The sequence below is a fragment of the Belonocnema kinseyi genome, chromosome 2 (genome assembly GCF_010883055.1).
Source record: "Belonocnema kinseyi isolate 2016_QV_RU_SX_M_011 chromosome 2, B_treatae_v1, whole genome shotgun sequence".
Classification (NCBI taxonomy): Eukaryota; Metazoa; Arthropoda; class Insecta; order Hymenoptera; family Cynipidae; genus Belonocnema; species Belonocnema kinseyi.
In genome coordinates, this window is record NC_046658.1 from 164498340 (window position 1) to 164506584 (window position 8245).

Here is an 8245-nt window from a genome sequence, read left to right on the forward strand (position 1 = left end):
TTTCCAGGCACAAAATAAACTCCTTCACGCTCATTCGGATAAACTAAAACAATTTGTGAAGATAGAAAAGTATGATGTTAGAAATTGCATACGTAATTCTAAGGTTAAAGTTACGAAAACGGAGGGCCTGGTTCTCAGAAAGTCAGTGGCCATTGATATTTCCTTAAACAAGTATTCTTGTTGAATTAAAGGGTCAATTTATTTAAACAAAACTTTGAGAAAAGTAATAAAACAATTAATTGAGGAACTGAAACATAACCTCTCATACAATCAGTAAAATCTGATGCTTTTCATAATTGTAGGCGGAAAAGAAAAAATGCTTACATTGTAGCAAGAAGAAATCACCATAGCATCCGCGCAACACAAAATTGCACTATCAAAGTACGAAAATATCATTAATAATATAGCGCTGAGAGCAAAAATTAAAAAACCTTCAGAAGTCGAACAAATAGCGGACAACGTGCAGGCTGGGTTGATTCCCATGGGGGCGTGCGATCACATATACTTTTGTAGTTATTCACCTCCTTGGAGATGGCTCTACTGTAAGGGCATAAGTGGGGGTAATATTTTCTTAAAATATCTTGGCGCCGCCATTCTAGTGTTCGTTGAGGTTATTGTTTCGTCAACAAACTTCAAATTTTCCTAAGTTCAAAAAAGTTGTTTCTCGCCGTATGAAGTGAAATGAGGACATTGAAAAATTAACAAAGTTAAAGTAAATTGAAATGTTTTTTCTGTGCCAGCATGTCACTGATTTCACTTCTCTATTATAATGCGAATACATAAAATGTTAAAAAAAGGTTACATTTCATGTGTTATGTAATTCTTCATTTATTGGAGAATTATTGCAAAATTGTACAAATTTATGCCGAAAAATGGTATAGGGAACAGTATTTACTCATTTTTCGTCTTAAATTTGTGTAATTTTAAATTAATTCCTTTATTTTCTCCAGCTTTAATTCATGCAACACTTTCAAATAATATACAAATTTACGTGCACGAACACATGGATACGCCTTAGTTTACCACCTCCTTGTAGATTGCGCTAGTGTCGCTATAAGTGGTCAAACGCGCCCATGGGAGTTGACCCAGTCTGACAACGTTTATCGACTGGCGGATCTTTTTTCTGGCGGTATTGGTCGCGAAATATCAATGCGCAGTGCGCATGCGCTCTAGCGAGTTTAACATCCGAATGTGTTTCAGTTTAACATAAAAGTCTTTTTAACCCTGACATCTCGAAAATATAGCAGATGTTCATCATGAATATTTGTGTCTAGAAAATATCCTTATTTTTTTCTTGTAAAGTGGCTCGATGCCTAAAAATTGTTCCTTTTGGTGTAAAATGTCCACTGTATATTGACAGAATTAAAAAAATGTAGGTATCTCTTAAGCCCATGATTTGCAAAAATGCTTATGTTATTTTAGTTTCCGCTGTTAATGGTTTTTTTACATCAGAATAGAAAAAGGATAAAATGCATATGAACTTAAGTAAAATTATAAATTCGTAGTTGTAATTAAAAAAGCAATTTTGTGCAAAAATTGACTTGAGAGATCCCTAAATATTTTTTTTATAAATAATGATAATTATTAGGCGACATTTTGACACCAAAAGGAAAAATTTGTAGGGCAGACATTTTAGAAAAAAGATTTTTGGACCACGCTTCATTTATTTTTTTACCACTTTGTATAAACTTATTTAACTACATTTAACCATTCACAAATGGAGAACAGAAGTTTTTTTTTAAGTATTATGTAATACTTTTTAAGGGACATAGGGCCAGAATTTGGGAAAATTTATAGATACGTGGAAACATCCTAGAATTGTCAGGGAATTCCGATTATTAGTATAAATTACCGTGATTCTTTCTAAAAAGAGCTAATAATTACTTTCACATTTCATAAAATAAAAAAACCTGAAACTCCAGAACTGTCGCTTAAAACATAAAAATATAATTTTTTCATTATTATGTCTGTCTGTTAGTCTGTAGATGTTTAGTTTGTTAGCACGATAACTTTCAAAAGAGTTTACAGCTTGGCTTGACCTTTGGTATATTTTTGAGTGTCTTAAACTAAAGGTAAAGTTCTTTAGCCAGCCATTTTGGATGAAAAATGAAAAAGTATGCGCATTGGGAAAATTTTTGAGACAAATTTTTTTCAAGATTCAAACATTCTCTGCACGAACATATGAAGTATTCAAAAAGACGAATAATTTATCCTAATGATGATTCGAATCTTCAGGCACATGCAAAATACGGAAAAAGACGAGAAGACAGAAATTGTGCATTTAAAAAAGATGTATAAATTTATTGAGAATCGGTACTGGATAGGGTGCGTCGTTTTTATTTTAATCCTAAAAAACATAATAATAGAGAGTAAAAAAGTGAAATAAAATCCGCCTGCTGCCTGGCAAAATTCTCATCACAACTTTCGTCTTTTAATTTCTTCTTTCTCACGTGTGTGGGTTTTCAAAAAAATTAACTTTTTTATGCTTAAGAAAATGGCAAATCAGAAATTTTACTTTTTCATTCAACAATTTCACAGCATTTGAAAGATTCCGAAATCTCTAAATGTATTTTCAATATGTGTGTGTGGGTGTGTGTGTGTGTGTGATAAATAGTTAATTAAGTCTGGAGCACCTGAAATTTTTTAAGTAGCACTATGAGTTTCTCACAAGTAGTGATACGTTTCTAAGAAGTGTATGTAGTCCATGTGATAGTGTGCGTTCGTACACCTCTCTCCGCCTTTCTTGTTGCCATGCGCCAGCGTGAAACATAACATCACGTGATTTTAATTTTTCTTATAGTGGTTTAGAACGATTGCAAGGCATTCGTAACGAAATGTTCAACATTCTGTTTCATTTCTTTCAAAGCACTATACTAATTTTCGTTATTCGAATCCATTACAAAATGTAATGCAGCGACTTAGAAATACTGCAATTTTTTTATGTAAGAGTCTAAAATTCGTACGATTTATTCTAATCAAAAATATTAGTCTGCATTTTCATAGTCACTATTCGATTTTTTCTATCCGAACCTCGATTATCTTTTAAAATAGTAGACTATGTACGCAGGCATCCTTATTAACAAATACAAATTTAAAATAGCTGGATCTCTAAGTAAATAACATTGCCTGCATATCTCTTGAAATTTCATTTATTGCTAAAGTTAAAAAAAATTGTTTTTGTTTCTTTGAAATGCAGATAAATATTTGATAAAATTTTCTGAAGACGTAAAGTAAGTTTAAGATATATTAAGAAGTTTTTAAAAGACTCTAAGATCATTGAAAACTGGAAAGTATTCGAAAACATTCAAAACAAAAAGTAGGGATTTGAAAATTCTGAACGAAACGTTTAAAGGGTTTCTAAGCATTTCTAAAGGTTTCAAAAGAACAAAACATTCTGTTAAAATTCCTAAGGAATTCAACAAACTAAGTTTTCTTTTTAAGTTAATTTTCAAAAACATTTGCATTAATTTTCAAAATAGAATCTAAAATATATTGATTTTTTTTAATTTCGCTAGATTTTCTAAAAATTGTAAAAAAACTTCGAGTTCCAAGATAAAAACAAAATTTGAATTCCATTCATGGAAAATAGTTTAATGATTTTTTTCATTGTTAAGAGATTATTTCAAGGATTTTAAAACAATTGTTGAATAATTAATTTAATTTTTCTATCTTCAAATTGCTTACAAATTACTTAAAAAGGGAAAAGAATTAAAAAGGGAACGTATAGGGGAAAGGAAAAGTTAAGGGGAAAATGATAAATGGGGAAAGGGAAAGAGGAAAATGCAAAGGGAAGAAGGAAAGAAAAAATTGTAAAAGGGAAAAGTAAGACAGATACAGACAAATTTCTCGATTCAGACCTTTCCGTTGTTGCGGTCGTTCATTTGCCATCAATTTTAGGACAGACGTAATCAATCTTGAAATTAGAATGAAGTTTATTATGAATAGAGGTATATCATAACGTTGCATCATTTTTATCCAATTGCTGTATCAACTTGGTTCCTTATAGTTTTGTGTGCATTTTGTAAGCAACCCAAAAAGTTTTATGATAAGATAAGAATAATGATAAAAATGGTTATAATAAATATAAAAACCTCAGAAGGAAAAACTTAACGCCTATAATTTGTCAGATAACGACTAGACCGTAAACCAAATTATTCATTTAGGCATTAGTCCGTTTTTCTCTACTTTGAAAAAATTAGGAAGGCTTATACTTTTGTTTTCACAATGGCGGTCATCCTTTCTTTTTTTTGTGAATATAATAATATAACACGGCAATAATTTTCAATATATTATATGTTTTTCATTGTAGCGAAATTCCTCACTGTGATAGTTTAAATAAGTGTATTCTTTATTTCTTTTTCATAGCAATTATCTTCTTGGAAGCTTCGACGTACAATCTACATTTTATCGAGTTCAATATAATTCTAAACAAGCGTATATGATCAAACAGCCTGGTATTTGATGTAAAATGTGTTTTAAATATACGTGTTTCAAAGGCTTTTAAACCTGATTTACTAACAAACTAAATATACTAGAACATTTTAATTCAAGAACATCGATTACCTTAAAAAGGAAATAAAACATTTCATTTTACCAAATTTGTTGCATATTGTAAGATTTAAAAGTAGTGATTTGTTTTCTATGAAGAATATTAATAATGAAATAGATCTTATTCGTTTAAAAATTAGTTTTATATTACTGATTCTTCTTGCGGAATTAAGCTCACAATGTGGCGCAATAGGAATTGAGGTCTCATTTTAGGCTCTAGCTTGGCCCACGGCGCAATTTTTAAAAAACCACACCGATAATAAAAAAATTACCCTAAAAAATAAATATGCACTAATCTAAAAATGTAATAAGCCAGCGTTAAAGGCTCACTTTGGGTTCTTCAACACCCCCAAAATCAAGTTTCCAAAACCAACCCTTGATGTTAAAAACTACTCCTTACTCGAAGGTCCTGATATAGTGCTTTAAATATGAAGTAATGATAAAACGGAGTATACCAGAATTGAAAGCTCATTGAAGGCTCTTGAATGACCCACAGAACAAGTTTTCAAAAACAACCCCTATCATAAAGAAACTACACGAAAGATTCAATATACACTAATCTGAAAATTAAGTACAGCAGAATTAAATGCTCATTTTATGCTGTCCAATGCCCCAAAAATCAATTTTAAAAACCATTGCTTGATATTAACTCGTATTTTCTCTTCATTCGTAATGTATTTTTGCAGCAATTCAGAAAGAGCTGGGCTCAACATCGTAGAATTTGAAAACTTTAGATTTTTAAACTCTGTGACTTCTGAAATTATATCCTCATTGCAAGTAAGCTGGAAGCGTTCGAGAGATGACTCAAAATGTGAAATTCGTAATCCAACAGCGACTATAGGATGCAACCGTTGACAACGATTAAAATGTTAACCACCAATAAATCCTCCCACAGATCCGCTAGCTAACATCTCACTCTCAACCATAACATGAGAAAGTCTGCAATCGTCAATAAATTTGCCAATACCATGGAAGTCTGCTAGCAAAATATGAAAAAAAAATCCATGTGGTGTACTTTCACGTTCCTCCACACAACTTGCAGTAAGTATCGATAAAGTTTCAGGCTGCATTTCCGAAGTTTTAACTTCCGCCGATAGAATTTCACGTCCCACTGAAGAAGAGGGAGAATCACTGAAGGGTTCATTTTCAATGTTTTGAAATATTATTCCAACCGTATCATATAACGTGTCTTTTCCGTCGCAGGTATCTACAAACCTATCAAAATTGTCTAACGCTAATTCTGAACTCAAGTTTTGAGATTGTATGATGTCTTCTGTACAAACCTGCGAATGGCTGGCAGAGGAAAATGTGAATTCCGCTTCTATTTCTTCAACCACTTTGTACCTAGAGCAGTGCCCGTATCTATTTGGAATATCAATTATTTTCCTACGGTTTGTGAGGCTTTTCAGCGCCATTCCTAACGACAAATATTTCGCAGTTTTAATTTTTCCCTTAGTTACAGCATAAATGACGTTATAGCATTAAGATTTGATTTGCCTATCGCAGTCGAAACGAGAATGTGTAACAGCTAACAATGTTATGAAAAAGACACATCTTCTGGGATCGTAAACTCTCCAACCATAACATTACTCGCAGTTAATTGACAGGGCAATTTCTTCTTTTCTATTTTCCGGATTCTTTCTCTCAGAATAAGAGCTGCCTTCTCGAAAATATGCGTCTCTTTAAGCATCGAAAAAATGTTCTCATCAAAAATAACGCCGCAAACGGGAGCATAAATTTTTTCCCGGTGCATTACTATGCTCTGGATTTCATGTTGGAATTGTTTTTGAATTTCCCAATCTACATACTGATGCGAAACTGACGAATAAAATGGCACAATCTTTTCATTTCACATTTCTCGTAGGTTAGCATTGCATAAATTGCATAAAAAAGAAAAAAAAACACACCGCTTCTTTTTTTATAATATTTTCAAGAATGAAGACACAAACTGCTCCGTGTGCTTTTGAATTACATTTTCTTATCGAATAATTATCGTCTTATCGTCTTATCATCTTGATGCTTTTTCCGTGCCACCTACATCCTCCAACTTATCTTCGAAACTGCGATTTCCATTATATCTTATAAAATTGGTGGAGAAATAGGTGAAAAATGAGCAAGTCTAAAAACGTTACAAGTATGTCGCACTTTTTTCCTGAAGGGTACGCACTCCGAAAATCGGTCAAAATAAAACTCTTTCTAAACCCCAATCTCATTAAATAGTACTTTATGCAATTAAATTTAAAAGAATCTTGAGATTTGTATTGACCGTTATCTACGCCACTCCTGATAGAATTTCTCACCTTTTTTTCAGTTTTATGTTAATATTTCTCTGTTTAATTACCACTTGGCCCTAAAAATTACAATTCGAGTATTTATTTCCTTGACACATGCACTAAATTTTGATTCAAGAGTTAGTTAGATTTTCTCTCCATTTCACCATGCTTCAGTTCAGAGTTTGTAATTTTGTATAAGTAAATTATTTAAATTGGATATTATTTTTTCTAACAACTTAACGATGTAAAAAATAATTAAAAAGTCACATCTGAAACTTAATAAAAAATTCCAACTAATTTCCCGATTCCTCGCGTGTTAACAAGAATTGAATCATTGAAGACGAAAAAATTTATCATATAAAGTAATGAAACACTGAACTGTAAACTAGAACTATTCCTAACTCCAAAAATTTTAATAAAAGCCATTCTCCCTTGTATTTAGGAATGAAGTCAGAAACGAAAAGTTTATAAATCGAAACTCAGTAAAAGTGTTTGAAATAAAAAATGTCCCTGTCCCCATTGGAAAAATAAATGAAAGTAAAAAACACCTTCTTCCAATTAAAAAAAAACTAGAAACCAAAAATATGTTTCCACCTAAGTAAATTAAATTGAAAGAATTGTAAATGTAAAGAATTGTAAATGTTGAGGTTATATTTCATCTTACCAGTGCTTTTTGCATTTTCAGGATTTTTAGAATTAACATCACAATTGTCAATCGAAATTGCGAATGGTTAGTAAAATTGAAGAAAAAATACGAAATATTAGATAATTATATAATAAGAATTATATCATATATAACGAGGATAAACCCAGAAATATAAGAAATGAAATTGAGAAAGGAAGCCTTTGAAGTGCTTACCAATGCATTCTGCTTTTTCAGGATTTTTAGAATTAACTTCACAATTGTCTGTCAATTTAGACGACTATCCAGTGGACATTTCACTAACTGTATAGCCTGTTTTGATTAAAATGGGATATTAATTGCGGCGGCTTATTAATGTGTAAAAGAAATATAAGATTATATAATGAGAATTTTATCATGCATAACTAGGGTACGCCCAGAATTACAAAAACTGAACTTGAGAAAAAAACTGCTGAGGTTATATTTCATCTTACCTGAGATTCCTCCATTTTCATAATTTTTAGAATCAATATTACAATTCCTTATCGATTTAGATGACTGTCCAGTTGATACTCCACTTAGAACGTACTTTTTCTTTAGTTTGATTATGTTTTTGTAGCGTTTAACATGATAATCGTCACTTTCGTTTCTTGAAGAATGCAAACTAATATCCTCATATTTCAATTTGTACTTTTTACTGATTACGAGGGTAGTTCAATAAGTCCTTAGAATGAAGTATAAAAACAATTTTTTTGGGTAAATTTTTTTTTTATTTTTCAACATAATCTCCTTGGAGCTCTAT